Raw genomic sequence first — 25,469 nt, forward strand, 5'->3', positions numbered from 1 at the left:
TAATTACTCAAAAAAATTTCTATTTTATTACATCAAATAATATCAAAATATTCAAAATATTTGTACAAATAAAAATACAAAAATTAATGTCTGTGACCGCCGGATTCAGTGCCACATGGCGGCCGTCGACGGTTACGCGCTAGATTCCTCCTTTATCCAGCTTTCGACGGCTGTTGTGGTTCTTCCGGCGAGGATTCTGGTTCTTTCGGTACGGCATCTGGTTCTCGGAGTTGGGACGATGATCCACCTTCAAAGAATAGTGAATGTAGAAGTGTTTGCACTACCAACAGCGACGGTGTTTGAAACCCATACGGTGGTAGGGATTGGTAAAAATAAGAGCTCCCCGACGGCCCCTCTTGAAATCCCTCGTGCGCCGCTGGCCTACACATCGGCGGTCCACTCAGCGTAATAGGAAATGGAGCTGAACCGGGCCATTGGCTCCAACCTTCCTTAGGACTCGAAAAAGGATACATACAAGGGTCAGGATACATAAAAGGGCTAAGAAACGCACCTGGCATCATCTGAAAAGGCGGTTGCGTGGGTATCATCGGTTGAACTGCTCGGTCGGGTGACTGTGTCGGTGCTCTTGTTGGGCCTGGTGATTGCATGGCCGCTGATGATGGGCCGGGTGAATGTCTGGGCCTCGTTGAGGGGCCAGCGTCGTCGTCCTGTCGTCTTGGATTTAAAGGCCCGCGTCTTTCCCTTTGGACACATAATTGCCGCTGCCTCTCCTCTGGCGATAGTAAATACGGCTTACCATGGATCCTAAACCATGGCATGTATTCTGGCACGCACGCTAACTCCAGAACGATGATCGGTTCCTTAGTAGGTATATAATTATACCGATATTCCCACATATGGATGTACTCGAACCAGAATCTCGGCCAATCCGTATTCAATTGCCGAAGGTCGATTTTGTGGTGATCGTCAAACACCTCAGATTCCACGGGAATGAGTTGTCTACATCCAAATTGTCGTAACACCCTATCTGACTGGTGCATCTCCACGATCGCGTAGTTGACAACGTGACTTTTGCTTGCCAATCGTTTGGATTTTGTAAGAACTCATCCGAAATTACTGTCCGAATTGCCGGATCCTCGTATAATGTCCATTGAAACTATATGAACATTATAGAAATATTAGTTATATACATAATACTAAATACTAAATACTAATTACCAATCGACTAGTGAATGATGGAAATATCAATTTTATTTAATACTTACATGTGCTTCCGACTGTTGGTCAAATAGAAGTCGTATATCTTCAAGTTCGGTAGGTAATCGAGCATGACTTGCCGGATGGTTCCACCTAATTAAATAAACTTTTAGCATACTTTTATTTTTAAATATCTACATAATAATTGTAAAATCTAATATAAAATTTACCTCGTTATGAGTGAGAATGTATATGGGTGGTCCACTCGAGGACGTAGAAATGGAAAGCGAAACCGTGCCCATGACTATAGTAATGACAGGCAACCTCTGATTTTTACTCTCCTCGGTCGCGTCGCCCTGCACATCTCCCGATATAACATGGCTAAGACGGCAGACCCCCAACTCAATTCACTGGCTGCTCTAAAATCAACGAGTTTCAGTAGCCATCTTAGATGTACGCAACTCCGTGACAAGTCTGGCATCAGATAATCTCCAATTAACTGAAGAATGTATGCCCGAGTATATCGGATTCTTTCTATTTCGGTTGAATCTTCATCTGGATCCGGGAATGTGTCTCGCAACCAGCCCGTCTCGATCTTACCTCTGTCCATTTTATCCGGAATAGCGCCCAGAAGCTCGTAGCACACCGCTGGCCAATCGCTAGATTGGGCAGACCCGGTGACTGGGTACCCGTCCACCGGCAATCCCAATTGCAGGCTGACGTCTTCCAAAGTGATGCACTCTCCACATGGAAGATGGAATGTGTGTGTATCGGGTCTCCACCTCTCGATCAACACACTAATTAGTTTCGGGTCCACCTTGCATCTCCGGCCTACCGTCGCCACGTGCCAAAAACCCGCTTCCCGCAGGTAGTTCTCTACCAACGGTGATGGAGGAGCATGCATATTCCGGATATTGCATTCCAATACCCAATCTACAGACTTTTATAACAAATAATAAATTAATAATTATCAAAAAATGCATAAATAAAAAAATCTTAAATAATATTTAAAAATTAAATTTAACACTTACCATCTTCATTTGTTCCACGGATATGTGGTGCTTATCAAGACGATTCAATTCTCCGGCCATTATTGAAATCGTACAAATTTTTTCGGTTTAAAAAATAGGGATTTAAGAGAAACTTTTTTCGGTTTAAAAAAATTGATTTTTTTAAAATTATTTAAAAATAGGGATTTAAGAGAAATTTAAAAGGAAATTGAGAACTAATTGAGATTAAATATGAATTTGAGAGAAATTTGGAAGGAAATTGAGAGGAAATTTGAGAGAGGATTTGTTTGTGAAAAAAAGGGTGGGGTTATTTATAGGGTTTTTTTTATCGTTGGGGGGCAATGGTCAAATTTTTTATCGTTGCACTGTTCACGCGCGGTCTAAATCGCGTCTTCCTGGACGTTCCACGTCAGCAAATTGCGTCCACGTCAGATCGCGATGCTGACGTGGCAACAAATCGTTCTTTAAAGGCCGCGTTTTGTTGTCACGTCAGCAAAGCGCGCTGACGTGGACGCGATTTGCTAACACATCCCCTGACTTCGCGCTGACGTGGACGTGATTTAGGGGAAAAGGGCCCATTTCGATAAATAATAAAATACCGGGCCCATTTCTGTAAATTTAAAAAAAATAGCTTTTTTTAGTATATTGCCCCTTTTTTGTTGCGAAAATACTGCGTGAATGTATTCTGAAGAATATACACAATCATTCTACTAAAATTTCTCCCTCACATCTTTTTTCTTTTACCTTCTTCCTCTTTATTTCTTATTCTTCACTTTTGTTACACACGTTTACTACTGTTGCTATTATTTGGTATTCGGAGCCAGAAATTATGGCGAGGGATGGTATTACGACAAGGATCCAAAAAGAGCTGGGGTTCTTCAAAAGGAGTTTGAAAGGATGGGGGTTGAAATGTCGTCCTATTTCTAGGATTGCATGCAACTCCACTCAATTACGCTAGATCTACTTTTAAACAGGAACTTTTGCTCCACTGGAATAAACACATTAAACATTAATTAAAATCCCAAAAATATTAAAACATGAAATAAGCATACATAATTGAGAACAAGAATCAAGTATTTATCACGTAAAAATAGAAATTAAATAATAAGATTCATCATAGGTTTCATCCTCCCCAGGTATCTAGGGAATTTAATTCATAATCTTGAATAGAAACAACTAAAACTTAGGATAACCACAAGACATAAAGAAACTCAATAAAACTTCGAAAGAAATTAAATGGAGATATTTGATCTTGAGGGAGATCTGCTTCCGAGTTTATTCCGATGGCGTTCTTCGAGTGTTTTCTACCATCTTCTCTGATTGCCCCTTTATGTCTTCTTCTAATAGGTATTTATAGACTTTAGAATGCTCAGGAAGCCTAAAAATTGGGTTTTTCAGCATATTTGGGTAGCAGGGTGCAATATCGACACAGGCTGGCACATGGGCGTGTGGCCAGCCTGTGTGGAAATGCCCAAGCCGTGTGGATCCTGAAAATAGCTCTATTTGTCCGATTTTGGCTCATTTTTCACTCCTTTCATTCCCAAATGTTCTCCTAAGTATAGAAACATGAATTTAAATGATTAGGAGCATCAAAGTAACTAATTTGCATAGTTAATCATCAAAAAACGCATTAAGAATGAGATTAAAATATGTTACTTTTATAGCTTATCAAAAATGTATGTTTTTCTTCAAATTTTTCATAGATTTTGAATATTTGAAACTTGTTTTACATATATGTACCAATGTTTTTTTTTGTTTTATCAAGTATATTAAAAGTTACCATTAAAGGATATTGATGGAACTTGGAAGCTTATAAAATTAAGTGAAATGTGTATGTCTTTGGATGGAAAATGATTAGGAGACGGTTTCTAACTTGTTAGAAGTGTAAAAATGAAACAAAAATAGTTAGATAATGTTATAGTAAGTTTCAGCCAAAGTGAAGGGCAGGAAGAAAACCTTGGTCACTTTGTTCAAAATTATGTCAAATGATAGCTTGTGAAGCAGTGAGCATTCATGTGAAAACAGAATAAAAAAAGGTTAACTGAGTCAAATGGTAGCTATTTCATCTTAATTGTTGGAATATTGCTTTTTTTAGTATATCTTTTATATGTGTAAATCGATTGTCGTGTTGGAATACTACTTCTTTTGAATCGATTGTTTATATGTTTAAATTGACTATTACATAGCACTTCTAATTTTAGTTTGGTCCCGCAAGATTAATAACCTGGCTCCACCATTGTCTCCAATGGCATCAAAGGTTTATGAAAAATGAAGGTAGAGTTTCAGAGGTACGTTGGAGTCATTACTCTTCTAAAATGAGAGATCAGTTTAGCGAAAATGAATTTTCTAATCCTATGTTTAAGATTGTTAGTTTAAGGCATATTGGTTCTGCTGATGAATATTATGAGAAGTTTGAGGCCTTGCTAAATTTATTACAATTACTAGATGATTAAGCTCTCAATATTTTTATCGGTAACTTTAAAAACGAGATATTCAAGCATGTTCAGTTGTTTTATCCTAAGAACCTAACACATGCCTATCATCTAGCCAATCAAATTGAATTCATTACCTTTAATCTTCCGAGAAAACCAAAAATACCTTATAAGAACACTAATTCAACCTATCAACCCCACAATATCCTTCAACAACCCCTAAAGGTTGACTTCCCGCCCTTGTTACCTAGTACCTACCCCATGTAATGTTTTCCCTACATATTTAGCTCAACCTAAATACCCTACTATGACAAACTCAACGAAACTAGTAAAACACAAATCTGAAACAAAAAAAAAACAAAAATAAAACCCCAACAAAATAGGAATAGTACAAGGGAAGGAGGAAAGGTTTATGCATGTGGTGTGGAGTTAAATATGGAGTGGGACATAAATGTATTAGACCACAACTTTACCAAATTTTGGTTGATGAGGTAGAAGATATAGCTTTTTAAGCCAAATGAGTTTTTGGATTGTGTTAAGATAATGGGTTTTGAAATTTTAAAACATGATGTTATATCTTTGCATGCTTTAATTGGTATGGAGGGGCCTCAAACCATGAGAGTGCTTAAAAAATTTAAAAACCATAAGGTAATTTTTTTATAGACTCGAGAAGTACTCATAACTTTATTAATCTTTGTTGCGAGATGGACATTTATACAACAGCTCGCACATTTGGTGAACAAATTAAAAGCGAAGAATGGTGAACTATCACTTAGCGGATTATCAAGCAAATAGACTTTGACAAACAATGTGGCAGACTGTCCAAATGTGGCAGACAGTCCAAATGTAAGGTAGAATGGCGGAGAGTCTAACCATCAATTGCCTTAAAGCTTTTGTTACAAGCTAACAAGTTGCCAACTTGTTCTGTAAAGCTACTAGATTATTTTATTTATCTTTATTTTGATAGGTTAATGTAAACGGTGCTGATTTGTAACACCCCTAACCCCTATCTGTTTCCAGAACAGGGTTACAAAACATTACCAAAAATTTCAAATTAAATACATACATTTCATATCACTTCACATTCATATCAGAAATCAATCATAAATCAATTATATTGTCCCTTATATGAGCCCTCGAGGCCCAAAATATACATTAGAAACAAGTCGGGACTAAACTGGGTACTCAGAGAATTTTTTGCAAAATGTCAAAATTTTTCCAATGTGTAGGGGACATACGCGCATATGGCCAGGCCGTGTGGGTATTCGAAATAAGGGCACACGGCCGTGTCCCAACCCGTGTCCAAATTAGGGTGCTCACTACTTAGGCCACACAGCCAAGCCACACGCCCGTGTGCTAGGCCGTGTAAACAATTCTGAGCATTCTGTTTTAAAATTTTTAAGATGCAGGGGACACACCGCCAAACCACACGCCCATGTGCTAGGCCGTGTGTCACACACGATTGAGACACACGTCCATGTCTCTGCCTGTGTGGACGAAAATAGGCCATTTTCCAAGCTATTTTTCTCACCCAATTTGTCTTCCACCTACATTAACACTTTAACATATTCACAAGCCAACACCAAACACTCAAATCAAGCCAAACCCAAGTTTAATACATGTCATAACACCCCATATGTCCAAGTATTCAATCTTACCTAATTGTTCATATAAACATATATGCATATTTCATCAATCATGTTATCTCAGATCACTTTTCAATATGCCTATGTGAATTTCCATCATTCATCCATTTCAATCCATATCAAACATATTAAAGCCTTATATATATATAAAAAATATACCAATTACAAGTCATACCAATGGCTATTTTCAACCAAAAAATTACTTACTAACATTGGTCCATTAACCTATACATGCCATTATAACCAAAAGTAATTTACTATTTGTACCGAAATGAGCCGAAGGATAATCTGATGCTGCTTCGATCAGCTGCTAACCAAATCGAGCTTTCGAATACTATAAAATAGGGAAAATGAAATGGAGTAAGCTTTTAAGCTTAGTAAGTTCGTATAACGGGAAATTAACTTACCATTCATTTACATTTAAGGTAAGCATACAAAACATATTCCAAACAACATAGCCAAAAGCCTAACACATATCCTCAAAATCATGTTAGTCATGTATATCATATAAATATCAAGAAACATATATGAGCTCAAATAATAATCAAATTCCATATAAATGTACTTTCCACATCTTGTATTCATATATCAATTCCATACATTTCAGGTATATACAAGTAACAATTAATTTCGAACTCATATTTTCTCATGTCAGGACTTTGCCCGTTGAATTATTGAAAATATCGATGGATACACAGGTAGTACACACAATGTGTACAAAACTGTAATATGTCAATTCATATACATGAATACTCATGTAAACATGTAAACGGGAAGCTCTTTTAAGTCTTATAACGGGAAGCTTATGTGAGTCATGTAATGGGAAGCTTTAGAGAGTCATTAATCGGGAAGCTCATGAGGAGCCTTTAAAATGGAAGATCCGAAGAGCCATATATCGAGAAGCTCATAAGAGTTGCAGTATGTCCACAACACATGCAGGATCACAACCAATTGGGATACTCCGAAGAGCTATTAACGAGAAGCTCGCAAGAACCATAAAACGGGAAGCTCATGAGAACTAATAATGGGACGCTCTTTCGAGTTGTGGTGTCTCTGCAACACATGCAAGACCACAACCAATTCGGGAACCCTGTATCCATTTAATTTTATTTATCCAAACGAGACTTAATACTTGTCAATCATTGTTGGATATATGATCAATTTCATATGCATGACAACTACACAATTTACATACAAAACATTCAATTCAAACATATAAATATACAATTTAGTTACACGAACTTACCTTGACAAATATTCATCTACGCAAAATCTACTAATTCGACACTTTTTCTTTTCCACGATCTAACTTCGCATTTGATCTATTAGGACCTATATGAATGAATTTAACATCGATTTTATACAATTCATACTCAATTCAATCCAGCTCATATCTTAGGCAAAATTACTATTTTGCCCCTATACTTTTAATTAATTACGCTTTTGTTCCTAGGCTTGGAAAATGAAATTCATGCAATTTAATCCTTATTCCAAGCCTAGATTTTTACATTTAACAATAGCAGCCCATGTATCTCACAAAATTCAAAACTTTTTCATGAATTTTACATCTTTTCAATTTAGTCCCTAAACCATAATTTCATCAAAATTTCCTTTACAAAAGTTGTTAATCTATCAACAAAGTTTCATTTTTACCAGAAAACTTCATAATTCATACATACTCATCTATGGAAAAACCCTAATACTTTGATAACTTTGTAAATTAATCCCCGAGATAGCTAGATTAAGTTATTACGGTCTCGAAAACATGAAAATTATTAAAAATAGGACAAGAATTCATACCTAATTAAGCCAAAATAGTTTGCTTGAACTCTTCATCCATAAATAGGGTTTCCATTTCTTTAATTTTGGAAAGATGATAAAAATGATGATATTTTATTTTATTATTTATCATCTTTTATCTTTTGCTTTCCAATTTAGTCCTTTTCTTTATTTAATTTTTCATTGATGACTAATCATACTTATCTATTAACTCCTCATAATGGTCTATTTGCCTAATAAGGACCTCCAATTTTGAATTTCATAGCTATTTGATCCCTATAGCTACTAGAACTCAACTTTTGCATTCTATGCAATTTGGTCCTTTCCATCTAATTAGACATGTAATCGATAAAAATTTTCTTACAAAATTTTCATATGATATTGCTATCATTATGTAGACCATGCAATAATATTAAAATAATTTTTTTCTTCGAAACTCAGATTTGTGGTCCCGAAACCACTGTTTCGATTTCACTGAAAACGATTGTTACATGATTAGATAGAAATCAACCAATGAGTAGATTCCATGTATTTAGATCTAACAACTTGTCAAGTTACAGTTGGTGCTTTTCTATTTAAAGTTATACATTGTATGTAATTTGTAAGTGTGTAATCAAATTGAATGTAGCAAGTCACATTCGATTGCTAATCTTTGCTCTGTTTTCTTCCTTTGTATTAAAAAAAACCAACAATTGGTATCTCAAGCTAGTCATCTTTGAGAGCCTTTGATTTTTTAAGAAAGAAAGAACAGCCTCTATTTCTTGTTATTTTTTATAAAAATGTCTTCAACTAGTTTTACACATCCTCCACCACCAGTTTTTAATGGTGAACATTATCATATTTGGGCAGTCAAAATAAAGACCTACCTACAAGCTTATGACTTATGGGAGGTTATAAATGCGGATGTAGAACCACCACCATTGAGAGCCAATCTAACGATAGCACAGATCAAACAGCATAATGATAATCGTGCTAAGAAATTCAAGGTGATGTCATGTCTTCAGAACGGTGTTTCTAATGTGATTTTCACTAGAATCATAGCCTGTGAGACTCCAAAACAAGTTTGGGATAAGTTGAAGGAAGAGTTTCACGGTATAGGCAAGACAAGGCATCAACAAATTATCAATTTGTGGAGGGACTTTGAGAACTTGAAGATGAAGGAGTTTGAGATTGTCAAACAGTATTTTGGCATAATCATGGTTGTTGTAAACAACATAAGGTTACTTGGAGATCAGTTTCCTAATATCAGGGTAGTCGAGAAGGTGATTACTAGACTTATTAAGAAGTACGAGTCAAAAATATCCTTTCCTAAATATTTAAGAGACCTATCAGCAATCTCTCTATCAGAACTGATAAATGCCATGTACGTTCAAGAAAAAAGGAGAGTTGCAAGGCAAGAGGAGCATGTTGAAGGAGCTTTTCAAGAAAGAAACAAGGAAGGCTTGAGCTCCTCTAATAACAAAAAAAAAAGCTAGTTAGAAAAGGCAAAGAAGTCAAGGAGAAAAGGTGGAAAGAAGAAATATCCACAATGCTCTCACTGCAAAAAGACTAATCATTTGGATAAGTATTATTGGTTCAGACCAGACATACAATGCAGAGCCTGCAAGTAATTTAGACACATGAAGGTTTGCAAAATACATTTAACATGTTTGACTCATTTCTTAACCCTTAAAGTTCATTTAATATTTCACGTTTGACTCAATATTCTCATATATCATGTGTTTATTCTCTTATAACATGTGACCATTATAATCCATTACGCAATTTAGTTTTAGTTCATCTTTCTTATTCTTTACATTTTCATTCTTTTTATAGCATTTAACCCTTAGTAAACACTAGTAAAAGAATACTTAAAGACACAAGAATCCTCCACCACACTGGAAAGCATAAAAGTACAAAGCCCGAAGGAATAAGAACTTCAGACATGGAACTTCATATACATATTTATCTCTATTGGCATGCCAACTGTATCCTAACTACTTCTCTAAGTTTCATAAGGCAAAGTTTGATTAGAAATTTCAATTTCATTTACCACATTCATATTCACATATACATATCTCTTTTCATGCATGCTCACTAATTTATTAAGGCACTTATACCTATGTAAAGTCGTACAATGCATCTTAAAGTAGCATTCACATGTCATTTTCATATATAAACGTTTCCATATGAAAATTTTCACTATTAATAATCATGATTTGTTTTACATAATTTCACATAGGCTTAACACCTATTAATAAGATTTTCATCAAGGCTTCCTTAGCCACATCTACACATTATTTCACAACATGTTCTCTTATTACAAAGGATGCCACATTATGAAATATTTCATATACATATATTTACCAAATTATCCTCATTAGCTAATTTTTTTCTACACGAGTCTATGCATTTAGTCCCAAAGTTTCACATTTGAAGATAAAATCATCTAATAGTCCATTAGATGTCATAATTTATCCATTTCTTCATAACTTAGTAAATTTCATTAAAATAATAACTATCATGATTTAACCAAACTTTGTCTCCATTTCTTATTATGTTACATTATGCTCCACAATCACATTTTAGTCCAAGATTATGCAAATTCACACTTATCTCTTCTTTCATTTTCATTAAACTATTCATTTTATTATGAATACTAATATTTGACCACATATTAACATTTAACCATTTAAATACTAAGGTTCACCAATATTAATTTAACAAGGTAAGGATGGTTCCTTGAGAACTTACCTTTCTATAAATGAGAAAACACCAAATGTCACACTCGATTTTCTTTAAACCTGAAAAGTTGGAACAGTTAGGGATTTAATTGAAAGAGACCGTAAGTTGGCGGTTTCTACTAAAATTTTTGAAAAATACAGAGGCCGATTTGGACATAGTTGAGTTTTAAATCTGGTTTGGTTAGATTAGAACCAGCAGGTCCCTTAGTGGGGGACAAAATAATTGTCGATAGATGGTTTTTAAATGGTTGAAGACCGTGTAGGAAGGACTATTTATAGATGGGAAATGACTTCCTATGGAGGATTCAACTCCATTTTGTTTCATTTTTCTCTCTTATTTATCTTCTTCCTTGGTTGCTTCAAAGAAGAAATGGTTATGGGAAGCTCTAAATGGAACGATGATCATGAGGTTTGAATAAAAAAATTAGAAAATCCAGTAAGCTGGTAAGGTTTTTAGGCCTTTTATAACAGTTAGATTAAGAAGACGAAGAAAAAGATTTCCAAAAAAAAAAAACCTTTTGAGGGGGTTTTGCATGATTTTGGAAATTTGAGTTTTAAGTTGTGAGTACTAAGTTTAACTCAATGTTTTTGGATTTTTCATGCTTAGCTATCAAAAGAGTGGGAGCTCTAACATTCGGGAAAGATAAGATGATGAGGAGACAAAGAAGTGTTAAGTGAGTTTCTGCACTTCTACCATAGAAAAGGCTAAGTATGTTTATGATCATATGGATATATGGGTATCTGCCATTTTAGTTTAGTGTGCATGAATTAACTATGGTTCCATGGTATTTCATCTGTGAAATGCATATATTGCATGTTTATAATAGTGGAGTATGTAAGGGAATCATTGTCAGGTTAGATAAACTTAGGATTGGGAACAAAGGGTGACTGTTAAATATCGTTATACGATGTTGCTATGTGTACCCGTGATGTACGAAGCTCCAAGCCTTGCAAAAGGACACTGCGGTATTCGAACATCAAAGTATAGGGCAGTCAATGGAGGAATAGACGGAGGATTAGGGAAAAAAGAAAATTAGAATTCCATTTCGATTCCACCATCTGGGATTGTTGGAAGCAAACTGTGATGTGCGAAGCTCCAGGCCTTGTGATGGGGGATACTTTAGTGTTTGAGCATCAAGGTGGATATATGATAAGATGATATTGATGGTTATTAGGTTCCATAGAGCAACACTGTGACGGAGGTCAGTATACTTTATGGGGTGACACAGCGGTGACTGTAAGGTCCTTCAGGGCGATACCTCTATGAGGTTTAAGGTGTAAAACCATAGTTGGGCTATAAAAACCAGTAGAGTCCACCGGGACAATAAACACGGGGTAGTCTATTGAGATAGTAAACACAGAGTAGCTCGTCGAGATAGTAAACATGAGGTAGTCTATCGAAACAGTAAACACGGAGTAGTCCGTTGGGACAATAAACACGGGGATTACGATGTGTAAGACCATAACTCAGCTATGGCAACCAATGAAGCCCGTCAGGACATTATACAAGGGGTACACTGTGTAAGAACATGGCTCAACTATGGCAGCATAGAGAGTCTATCGGGAAAATAAACAGGAGTTAGAAATCAAGACAATAATCGTGGGAAAATCCCACAAATAATGAATAAGGGTTAGAAGGAAAGAAAAAGTTCAGAACAGAACTAGTTAGCCAGCGAGTCGGAGGAATCTGCTGATGAATGAAAATGTAATAGAAATGGGAAAGAACGGTTAAAATAGTAGTCATGAGAGTCAGAAGGGCATGTGGACGATAACCCAACAAGATTTAGATAAGGGAAATGATGTGCTAGTAATAATTGGGGTAAAGACAAGTGAGAGAAGATGTATCTAAGGATCGCGAATGAGGGTCTACCATTAAGGTCCACTACAAAGTGTTAATAAAATTAGATATGCGAGAGAAAGGTACAAACAAAAGTTACCAAGTTACAGACAAGTCTGTCACTAATATTCCACCTAGAAGAGGATCTATCGCAAGTACAACTGCTACAGAGTTACTTTTAAAAAAGAAATTCTCACATAAAAGGAACTGTAACCCTGAATGGGTGTTGAGATAATCGTCTGATGGAAGCTGTCGACCAGAATGATTCTCTGCTTAGAGATATGTTTCACCATAAAGGTAAGGTATAGTGTGTAGGGCAGATTACCAAGAGGGATCCAAACAGTATTTCAACTCGAGTGTAAAGTATAAAAAGAAAGAATGAAACAAGATTAAGACCGCCAATGTGGCGTGGCCCTTTTCTAATAGGCCTTATGAGTAAAAAATCAGTGTATTTGTAGGAGTTATGGAATTTGCAAGCTAGAATGAAACTAAAAAGGATATTCCTAATAGGAAGTATGTAAGGAAAGTGAGAATCTGCAAGTATGACGAATCATCTAGTAGATCGTCATAGCATGATGACTGGTCGTAAGCTTGACCAAGTAAAAATAGTAAGTAATTGATCTGGCGGGAAGGAAATATAGAAGTGTCTTAGGGTTCGCCACTCCAAACGTGACATGAACTTCTAAGCTAAATTGGGAGTAACGTATTTATCCCCTTCAGTTTAAAACTTTGGCAAAATGGGGTTGGGTTATGATTTATGTAGGTATGAAAAAAAACTCACTAAGTTCATTGAACTTACTAAAGTTTGGTCTGAGTTTTGCAGGGTTCATAGAATGAGGAACATGAGAAGGGACCAAGTCAGATAGAGTTAGATCAAGGATCATTATCAGTATAGTGCCATGCACATAAGAAGGGGGTATCATTAGAGACTTCGCCTAGAGAACGAAAGTATTGTAATTAAATAGTTACCTTAGAGTCCAAAAACTTATAATAGTAAGCTTTCATTTAAAGATTCTATTGTAAGGGATATATATCGATATATTTAATAAAATCCACTTAAAATTTATTAAGTTAATAATTTGGTCCTCGATTCAAAACGGGTCCATCTGTGACATTCCATACCTAGATTCGACGATCAAATCGGGTGGAGGTGTTACACCAAAATCCTTTACTTTTCTAATCCAAGACTCTCCTTTTCTTGGTCAAAGCTTCAACACCCACTAGTCAATTATTTCTTCTCCAACAACACATATAACAAAAATGTCAATAATCATGTTCATGAAGAGTTTGAACAAAATAACCTTAAATAATCATATTAGAGATGATAAGAATATATTCTCTTATCCTATTCTCCACTTTCTAACTCTAACTCAATCTTTCCCTCTTTAGCTCATGAAAACCCATGATTTCAATTATGTAGAAAATAATGAAATTATGTTTAGAAATGAGTTTTCTACAAGATTTTAGCAAGAAAATAACTTGAGTAGTGGAAACTTTCAATGAAATTTGAGAAAAGATGATAAATGTGAGAAGAGAAAGGTTTCTCTCTTCTCTAATAGAAGGGCGACAAAGAAGAGAAAGATGAAGCTTTTCATATTTTCTTTCTTTATTTTATGCATAAACCTAGTTAAAGTCAAGCCAATTTTGAATGTATAGTCCACAATCTTTCATACATGAAAAAAATTCAAATCTCATGGCCATGAACTTTCCCTTTAAAAAAATATATACATAAATTCTAAATATTTCATTAAAATATTATTTACAAGCCCTAACACATCCTTTAATGGAGAAATTGCACCTTTAGTTCCTTTCTCTCATCACTTTTTTTTTAATTTAATCCAAACATAACACTTAGCACATTTAATCTTCATATAACATTGCGGAGGTCCATAATAAATTCCATACAGCAATTTTATCATCAAAATAATACTTCCATAATGAAATACTTTTGAAATGACCAAAATACCCTTCTATAGGAATTGTCAATTTGTCTATTTTGTCTCTTAGTATAATTTCTTCACAATAATAAACACTTAACCTTTATAAACATCATAATTCAAATATATCCCTTAATATAAGTCCATAATGTTGGAAATTACCTTTTATATCCATTTCCCAAAAATAAGGGAAATTTTATAATTTAACCCCTAAACTTTCATCTTATTCAATTTAGCCCAAAAACTACTTTTCTTGATACATGTACCTATCACATGAAATCTTAATATCAATAAATAATTATCAAACCATAATTTCTCCTATTGTTCACTTCACCCCTCTAGCCCTCGTACTTTTCATATTTAACAATTTAATTCCTTTCTTTTCCACAATTTCGCATTCCAAAATTTACTTTATCAATTTCTAGCAATAATTCTATATAGTTGTTAAAATTATATTCCCTTTATTGGTCGCATATTTGAATTTTCTCAAATTCATTGCTATGATCTCTGAAACAGTGCCACTTATCGTACCGAAAAATTTAGAGGGTGTTACAATGGAAGTGGCCACTTTCAATTGGCACTTAGTAGACCACTCCAAAAACTTGCCTCAACATATATAATTTTTTATAATATGGTATGTACTAAACATAAATAAGTCACATTATAAAATAAAATTATATTATAAAATTATTTTAATTATATAATTTTTAATTAAGTTTTTTGTTTAAAGTAATTTAATTAAGTTTATCAAATAATAAAGGGGATAAATGCAAATTTAGGGATTCTAATGATACTATCTCATTGATCAGTTATGTTTGTGGATACAAACGAATATGATTTAAGAGAAGCTAAATGAAGTTTAAGAGAATAATATGTCAAAGAAGATATCTTATTCTAATAAAAATTATTATATTTAATTTTTTATTAATTATTATATTTTATTTTAAAAATATTTTTCTTATGTTTTTATATGTTATTTATTAATTTTTGTAAATTATAATAATTTTTAAGACAAGTACTATGGTTAAAGTACACTTTTATGATTAAGAGTCTTGGGTTAAAACCTTGTTAGAAGCAATTATTTTGTAACAAATATGAAACCGTAATTTGAAATTGCTATTCTATACGAGAGTCAAAATTCATGTCCAATCATGTCAATTCTTCAAAAGATATTACCAACATGTGTCAAGTTTGTCTTGTCATCACCATGGAATGGAATGATTGGATAATAAATTCTGCGCACATACTATTCAAGGAATTCTACACCTGAAATTACCGATTATTTGGCAACTTCATGGTGAGGAGGAAAATGTTAGCAAAGATTTAAGGTTATATCCATGCTGGCTGCAATTACGCAGAAATGGGTTAGAAATGAATCAGAAGGTTCAAAACAAAAGCAAGATAATGTAGAAAAAAGCATTGAATTTCTCATCTTTGCTGCAACACCTTCAGCTTTTACAGGAGGCATAGTTGTGACCTTTTTAAGAGTAAAGTGAGAAGATAATTAGGGAGCATGTGATGGCTTTTCTTTGTTTTGTTATCGGCAATAGGAAGGTGGCATGAGCCAATGATTCAATTGAATAATGCTTCTCCACATATTTTTCCAGTTGAGCATGTTATATTCATTATTCACAAAAGTGGCCCTATCAATCAACGTGGATTTTAGGTTAAAAAAGTAGCTCATCTTTTGCTTTTATGCTTCCCAACTCCTCCAAACACACCCTGTTTAGCACTGTTGGAAGTTGCCCAACAAATCCTGGAGAGGATCTTTTGTGTCTTTGCTCCAAGTTTTAACACAATAAACTAATAACTAATACTTGTGCTGTGCCCTCTGCCAAGCTAATCTTGCTACAGGATAAATCTGGCCAATCAAAGTTGGGATACCATGTGAAGGGACCATTTTCTTGCAATGTTTAACACAAAATAATCGCTTCTGCTATATCATTAAATATGAAAGTATTTATTCCACTATTTTTGTACCATTTTTAACATATATACACTAGACTCAATATTCTCACAAAGTTACGCATAATTTTGATCTTATGTGTAATTTGTTACATAAATTTTGATTTAGTGTTATTATATATATGAAACTTTAATTTTAACTCAAATGTACACATTTAAATAATTAAATACACAACTTTATTCTTATATTAGATAAATAAAATTATTTATGTAAGCAATCATGTAAACGTAAAATTGTGCTATATTTTTATAATTGTGTTATTGACTAGTGAAAACTAAATCTTTGAACTATACTTCATGTATAGTTCATGTATACATGAAAACTGTAAAACTCAAACGTATAAAATTGTATAGAATTATACTTCATGTATAACATTGCAAATTTGACCAAAGTTCATGTATAGTTTTGAGATTTATCCCAACAACATTTAATCTTTGAACTTGCCAACATTTCTCAACTTGGTCTTTGAACTTTTTTGGGTCCACATTAATTTTGGAATTTGGCAACTCTTTCCAATTTGGTCCTTTAACTTGAATTTCTTCTATGTGTGATGCTATTGCACTATGAGATTGTGTTACATCATTACTTGAAATTTTTTAAAAAAATTATATAAAACCAAAATTATTAAAAAATTTATATTTTTTAAATTTGATAAAAATTTAAGTGATGATATGATATAATCTCAAAATATTGTGTCATTATATTTTAATAGAATCCAAGTTCAGAAATCAATTTGAAAAAAACTGTCAAATTCTAAAACTAATATGAATAAAAAAATTTTAAAAACCAAAATGAAAAAAAGTACTAAATTTAGAAAATAAATCCAAATGTAATTATCTTTAAGAATAATATATTTTAACTTTGTATAAAAAGAGTGATTAACACTGACACGTTGAAACCGAGTTAGCCATCCGACCCGAATATTGTATAGAAAGAAACTTACATTGTGTGATACATCTAATAATCTAATCTGAAATTTTACTCTTTGACTTTGACTCTTCTTATGAATCTATTCTCCCACTCTCCCTTTCTCTTACGATTCAGCCACGCAGTTAATGATTCCAGTGTCATTGGGTCGTATATTCCACGGGATGAAGTAAAGATTGGGTTTACAATATAAAGTACTTAAAAAATTATTAAAAATAGAACATCGGTAATGACAATGTATCGCAAAGAAAAAGAGAGAGAAAAATAAAGAACGCACAGATTTTACGTGGAACCCCTTTAGGGAAAAAATCACGGACAGGGGAGAAGATAATTCACTATGTCGAATTCGAATGATTACAAGAGGAGTAGACTATGTCTATTTATAGGCTTGTAAAACCATATTCTAATAGGAGTGTAGTAAGATTGAAACACCTTATTCTAATCAATATCAAATAGATGGAGCTTAATAAGGTTTAAAAAACCTTATTCTAAAATAAAATAAAACAAGTGTAGTTCTATATGGCTTTTACTTTTATTTTATTTTACCAATGTATTTTATTTAAATAAGGATTTGGGTCGCTTAATTCTAACAATCTCCACCTTGACATGAATTCTCAATGAACAAGTTTTTCATCGCGAACTCTCAGCGAACAAGTTCTTCACCTCTTCCATAAAACCCCTTAAGGGTTTAATTTCAACAATGAACACTAACCAAGTCTAAGCAATGCTCAAACTTGGTTATAGGAAGTGACTTAGTCATCATATCTACAGGATTTGCATGATTACTAATTTCGCTCACAACAATATCACCACGAGCAATAATATCACGAACAAAATGATACCGAACATCAACGTGTTTTGTTCTCTCATGAAACATTTGATATTTTGTAAGAAAGATGGCACCCTGACTGTCATAAAATAATGTACTGATTTAAAGGTCTTCATTGAGTTCACTAAAGAGTTCCTTCAACCAAATGACTTCTTTACAAGCCTCAATAATCGCCATGTATTCAGCTTCAGTGGTAGACAAAACAACTGTAGTTTGCAAAGTGGCTTTCTAACTGATTGCACAACCTCCGATTGTAAAGACATAACATGTGAGAGATCTTCTTCTATCAAGGTCTTCAGCAAAATCAGCATCAACATACCCAATGGCTCCATCTTTAGTTCTTCCAAACTGTAAGCAAACGTTAGTAGTACCTAGTAAGTATCTTAAAATCCACTGAACTACTTTCCAATATTCTTTACCGGGATCCGCAATGTATCTGCTAACTGTACTGATTGCATATGATAAATATGGACGTGAACAAACCATAGCATACATGAGAGATCCCACTGTACTAGAGTATGGAACATGTGACATGTACTCAATCTCACCATCTGATTGTGGAGACAAAGCCGATGAAAGTTTGAAATGGGCTGCTAAAGGAGTACTAACAGGCTTAGCATTTTACATATTGAATCTACAAAGAAATTTCTCAATGTACCCCTTCTGACTTAAGTACAATTTACTTGCTTTTCTATCTCTAAGAATCTTCATACTAAGTATCTTTTTTGCTGGTCCCAAATCTTTCATCTCAAATTCTTCACTTAGTTGGGCTTTGACCTTTCTTATCTCTCATTTATCTTTCGCTGCTATCAACATATTATCAACATAAAGGAGTAGATACACAAAAGAAACATCACTATTTTTCTTAAAGTAAACACAACTGTCAAAGCTAGTTCTTTTGAAATCATGAGAAGTCATAAAGGAATCAAACCTCTTATACCACTGTCTTGGTGACTGTTTCAAACCGTAAAGGGACTTTTTCAATAAAAAAATATAGTCATCTTTTTCTGAGACTGTAAAACCCTCTGGTAGTTGCATGTAAATATCCTCCTCAAGTTCTTCATGCAAAAATACAGTTTTTACATCTAATTGCTCAAGCTCCAAATCATGAATGGCCATAATATCAAGCAAAGCTCAAATCGAACTATGCTTCACAACTGGGGAGAACACATCTGTGAAGTCCACTCCTAGAATTTGACTGTAACCCTTTGCAACAAGTCTTGCTTTATATCTGGGTTTTTCAACTCTTGAAGTCTCTTCTTTCTTTTTAAACACCAATTTACAACGAACAACTTTTTTACCTTTAGAAAGTTTTACAATATCCCATGTTTTGTTTTTATGGAGTGATTCTATCTCCTCTTGCATAGCAAACATCCACTCTGAGTCTTCACAGCTAATTGCATCAGAATAATTAGATGGCTCTTGGTTTGCATTTATATCTTCAGCCACATTTAAAGCATAAACAATTAGATCAGCCTTAGTATATTTCTTTGGAGGTTTAATTTCTCTTCTAGTTCTATTTTTGGTGATAGAGTATTATGGTGAAGAAGCAAATCTATTTTGAATTTTTGTACTGGCTTAAGGAATCGACTCTGTTGTAGATTTTGGATTAATCTGATGCTCCACCTGCTTTTGATTTTCTTTATTGGAAGAGTTTTTAAGAGATAAGTTAGGTAGCATATCAGTTTCATCAAAAATAACATCTCTACTAATCACAACTTTTCTATTTTCAGGACACCATAACTTATACTCTTTTTCACAAGCTTTATAACCAAGAAAAACACATTTAATGGATCTCGGTTCCAATTTTCCATTATCAACATGAGCATACGCAAGACACCCAAAGATCTTTAAATCAGAATAGTCAGCAGGATTATCAGACTATACCTCTTGTGGAGTCTTTTTCTTAATGGCAACAGATGGAGATCGATTGATCAAAAAACATGCAGTAGAGGCTGCTTTGGCCCAAAATAACTTTGGTAAGTTGGCATTTGACAATATACATCGAACCTTCTCCATGATCATTCTGTTCATTCGTTCTGCAACGCCATTTTACTGTGGAGTATGACAAACAGTCAAGTGTCTCACGATCCCTTCTGACTTGTACAGTTTATTAAACTCATCAGAACAGAACTTTAAGCCATTGTCTGTGCGGTGGTATTTTATTTATTTTCCTATTTGTTTTTCAATTATAGTTTTCCAATACTTAAATGTGAAAAACACATCGTTTTTCTACTTCAGGGAGAACGTCCAAAATTTTCTAGAAAAATGATCAATAAAAGTTAGCATATAATTAGCTTCACCTCTCGAAGGCACTCTAGATGGCCCCCACAGATCAGAATGAATATACTCCAACATTCCCTTCGTGTTATGGATTTCTCTAGTGAATTGAACTCTCTTTTGCTTCCCAAAAACGCATTCTTCAGTTTGTAAATTGTTTGCCCATCAAGAAGTCCTCTTTTGCTCAATCCTGTCATGTTATTCTCACTCATATGCCCTAGGCGCATATGCCAAAGTTTAATAATATCACTATCTGACAAGGAAGAGGATACGACAGCTGCATCACCAGTAATAGTAGAACCCTTCAAAACATATAACTTGGTAATCTTTCTCTGCCCTTTCATCACAATGAGGGAACCTTTGGAAATATTCAAAACCCCACTTTCAGCTATGTATTTGTACCCTTTTAAATCAAAAGTACTCAACGAAATTAAATTTCTCTTCAATTTTGGAACATGTCATACGTCACTAAGTGTTCTAAAAACTCCATCAAACATCTTAACTTTAATTGTTTCAACACCTTCGATTCTACATGAAGCATTATTTCCCATCAAAACAACACCTCCAGACACTGTTTTGTAAGTTGTAAACTAATCCCGATTGGGACTCATGTGAAAGGTGCAGCCCGAATCAAGGATTCACTCCTCGTTCACTTTAGAATTGTTGACAGAAGCGACTAAAAGTTTACCATCGCTGTAGCCTTCTACAACATTAGCTTTACCGAAATCTTCTGGTTGTTTTCCATTTTAATTCGCAGTCTCTCTTTTGATCTTGTTCTGTAGCTTATAGCACTTAGATATAATGTGTCTTTCCTTCTTACAAAAGTTACAAGTTTTACTTCTGTTTGAAGACTTTGATCTACCCTTAGATTTATCATGAGGATTCTATTCTTGTGTTCTTCCACGATTATTATCAGCATTTTGATCTTGTCTCCCATGAACAATAGGACCCTCTCCCTAAGAGTCAATTTTAACCACAAGATGCTTTATCTTATCATACGAGGTTAAAGAATCATAAATCTCATCAACTGTGAGAAACTCACAGCTATATAAAATCGTATCTCTAAAGGTTGAATAAGACGGAGGCAACGAACAAAGTAGGATCAACCCTAGATCTTCCTTATCATACTGAACCTTCATGGCCTTCAAGTTTGAGAGAATTTCTTTAAACACTGTTAAGTGTTCGTGCACAGACGCACCTTTCTCCAAACGATAAGCATAAAAATGTTGCTTCATATACAGCTTGCTAGTTAGAGTTTTCAGCATACATATTTGTTCCAACCTCTTCCGTAATCTAGCGGCGATCTTCTCCTTCATCACATCCTATAAAATTTCGTTAGACAAATGCAGATGTAATTGTGTTAACGTTTTTCGATCCTTGCACTTCTTCTCTTCTTTCATCAATGTTAAAGGCATCTTATCTACCCCTAGCAGAGATTCCTCTAAGTCCATCTATGCAAGAACTGTCTGCATCTTTATCCACCACAACGCAAATCTGGTGTTGCGATCTAACAACAGAATTTCATACTTCAAATACGCCATTACCGTGATTGAGATGAATAACCCGAAAGCTCTGATACCAATTTGTTAAAAATAGAACCTCGGTAATGACAATGTATCGCAAAGAAAAAGAGAGAAAAACAAAGAACACACAGATTTTACGTGGAAACCCTTTCGAGAAAAAAACCACAGGTAGAGGAGAAGATAATTCACTATGTCTAATTCGAATGATTACAAGAGGAGTAGGCTATGTCTATTTGTAGACTTGTAAAACCATATTCTAATAGGAGTGTAGTAAGATTGAAACACATTATTCTAATTGATATCAAATAAATGGAGCTTAATAAGGTTTAAAAAACCTTATTCTAAAATAAAATAAAAGAAGTGTAGTTCTATATGGATTTTACTTTTATTTTATTTTACCAATTTATTTTATTTAAATAAGGATTCGAATCACTTAATTCTAACTAAAATAATATAAAAGAAAAAGAAAATGGTGGGAAAATATAAAACAATTGTATTCAAATAAGTGAAGGAAATGAGAAAGTGATGATGAGGTGGTGAAAAAATGTGAATGAGAGGATAGGAAGAAACCTTGGATCCCAAAAAAGTTACCAGCTTTTTTTTACTTTTCCTTTATTTTCTCTTACATTCTCACTTCCCAAACATTCCCTTACCTCTTTTAGTAGTAGCATTGTAGCTGTACCTCTCTTTCGCTCAAATTCCTACCACGAAGAAAGCTCAACGAAAAGAAAAAAAAAGAAAAAAAAAGGAAACAGTTTTTCTTTTTTTTTAGTATAAGTTAATTTAAGGTTTAATCCAATGGGAGCTGGTTGCTCCAAACTATCACTCTGCTGGTGGCCGTCAAATTTCAAGTCAAACCTCCATGGCTCTTCTGCTCTCGGTTAGTTAGTTAGTTAACATATTCCGTTACTTTCTCGAGAAAATTGTACTCAAATTTCTATATTTATTTCAAAATTTTATTTCGGTTTGTAAACATTAGAGAATGAGAAGGCAGCGTTACCTGCTGGATTCCGCGAGTACAGCTTGGACCAATTAAGAGCTGCCACATCAGGCTTCTGTACGGACAACGTTGTGTCGGAGCACGGAGAGAAAGCCCCCAATGTAGTTTACCGAGGGAAGCTCGACGAGGATGGTTTCATCACCGTTAAACACTTCAATAGATCAGCTTGGCCTAATCCTCGACAGTTCCTTGTATATATATTTACTTAGTTTTAATGCAATTTCATTTTCAGTTGATTTGTAATTATTAATTTTTTTCCCTTTAATCTTTCTATTGGGTTATTTTAGGAGGAAGCCAGAGCAGTTGGTTAGTTAAGAAGCGAACGATTGGTGAATTTGATTGGTTGTTGCTGTGAAGGAAATGAGAGATTGTTAGTTGCTGAGTTCATGCCTAATGAGACTCTCTCTAAGCATCTTTTTCACTATAATTATCACTCTGACTCTCTGATCTTTATCCCCCCGCCCCCTACTTTTTAATCTTAATTTCTTTTACTATATAGAATGAATGTTCAGGTAATGAATATATATTACTAATTATATGGTGTAGGGGAGAATCAGCATATGAAATAGGCAATGAGGCTGAGAGTGGCGCTATATCTAACGCAAGCTCTTGACCACTGCAGTAGTAGAGGAAGGGCATTATACCATGACCTTAATGCATATAGAATCTTGTTTGATCAGGTAATTCTAATCTTTATCTTCTATATTTGAACATATTACCTTGCTTCAAATGTTCAAATCTTATGATGGTTAACTTCCTGATAGGAGGGTAATCCTAGATTATTTAGTTATGGCCTTATGAAGAACAGCAGAGATGGAAAAAGTTATAGTACAAACTTGGCTTTCACCCTTCCGGAGTACCTAAGGACGGGTAATACTGTGCTAACAGATAAAGTTTTAGAACTCATGTACAATGGCAACTGTCTGTCTATGTTACATTATATATTCACGCATGTATTGGGGGAAATGATATGTGCATTTGGCTCGGGGTACTTGAGGTTCTCATGCAACATATGTTTAGGTGAGCTAATTTAGACACCTTCCCATGGCAGGAAGGGTTATACCAGAGAGTGTGGTTTACAGTTTTGGCACCTTATTGCTTGATCTTCTCAGTGGCAAGCATATACCATCAAGCCATGTGAGTTTTATTCTCTCCTTAATCTTCTTTAAACTGGAAGTCTCGTATGGAACCTTTTCTCCTAGCAGCTTAAGAAATTATTCAAAAATGATAATTGTTGACACCATTTTTTGGATGAAAAATGGTGTCGACTTGGGTTTTGACGAAAACAAAAAAAACGGGAGTCGCCACCAATCATTTTTTTATGAGGTGTGATTAGATCACCTCGAAAAGGGGTTGTTTTTAATAAACGGTTTGATTTTATTAAAACAACGGTTTTGGTCCACGAAATTCAGAAAAACAGGTTCGGGAGTCGGTTACGCACGAGGAAGGATTAGCACCCTTGATACGCCCAAAAATTGGTACCTAATTGATTATTTAATGTCTTAGTGTCGAAAAGCTGTAAACTTTAAAGAATTTCAAAATACGATCCTTAAAAGAAATTTCGAATGGTAGGGATTAAAATTCAAGAGGATATTTAGCAATTTGGCTAAACGTGAAATCGAAACCCAGCACCTTAGGGCACGTTTCTCGAATTTCCAAACGCAAAACATTGCCTTATTTTTGAAAAGTTTTTTAAAAGGATATTTAGCTATTTGGTCGAACGAGAAATCGAAACCCAGTACCTTAGGGCACGTTCCTCGAATTTCCAAACGCAAAATATTGCCTTATTTTGAAAAGTTTTGAAAAGGATATTAAGTCATTTGGTGGAACAAGAAATCGAAACCCAGTACCTTAGGGCACATTCCTAGAATTTCCAAACGCAAAACATTGCCTTATTTTTGAAAAGTTTTTAAAAGGATATTTAGCTATTTGTTCGAACGAGAAATCGAAACCCAGTACCTTAGGGCACGTTCCTCGAATTTCCAAACGTAAAATATTGCCTTATTTTGAAATATTTTCCTTTTTTTTAAAATATGATATTCACGTGCATGATGGAATAATAAACATGGTTATGTAAATAAAAAATGAACAAAACGAATAATAAATCAATCATACATTCCATAGCAAACAAGTAAATAAATAAACTAAAGCATAAAAAACGAACATATAAACAAATACATAAATGAACATAAAAATAAAGAAAATTATATGAAAATAATAAAATATGAAAAAAATATGTACATATGTGTATTTTAAAATTATTAAGTAAAATACATATATAAGTATGTATACATATATTCATGAGAAAAAAGGTATATAGATATACATACATAAATATGCGTATATATAAAAAAATTATATATTAAATAAATTATATGTAAGGTATAAACACTTATATAATAATGATAATATAACATGGCAC

The 25,469-nt window shown here is 34.1% G+C and overlaps 1 pseudogene; it reads left to right on the top strand.

Annotated features, from left to right (window-relative positions):
• The first annotated feature begins 22,845 nt into the window (after positions 1-22,845).
• The window catches only part of LOC107954205 (serine/threonine-protein kinase BSK5-like), a 33,361-nt pseudogene continuing 30,737 nt past the window's right edge, over positions 22,846-25,469 (top strand).

Source organism: Gossypium hirsutum, chromosome D07 (assembly GCF_007990345.1).
Source record: "Gossypium hirsutum isolate 1008001.06 chromosome D07, Gossypium_hirsutum_v2.1, whole genome shotgun sequence".
In the NCBI taxonomy this organism is placed as follows: Eukaryota; Viridiplantae; Streptophyta; class Magnoliopsida; order Malvales; family Malvaceae; genus Gossypium; species Gossypium hirsutum.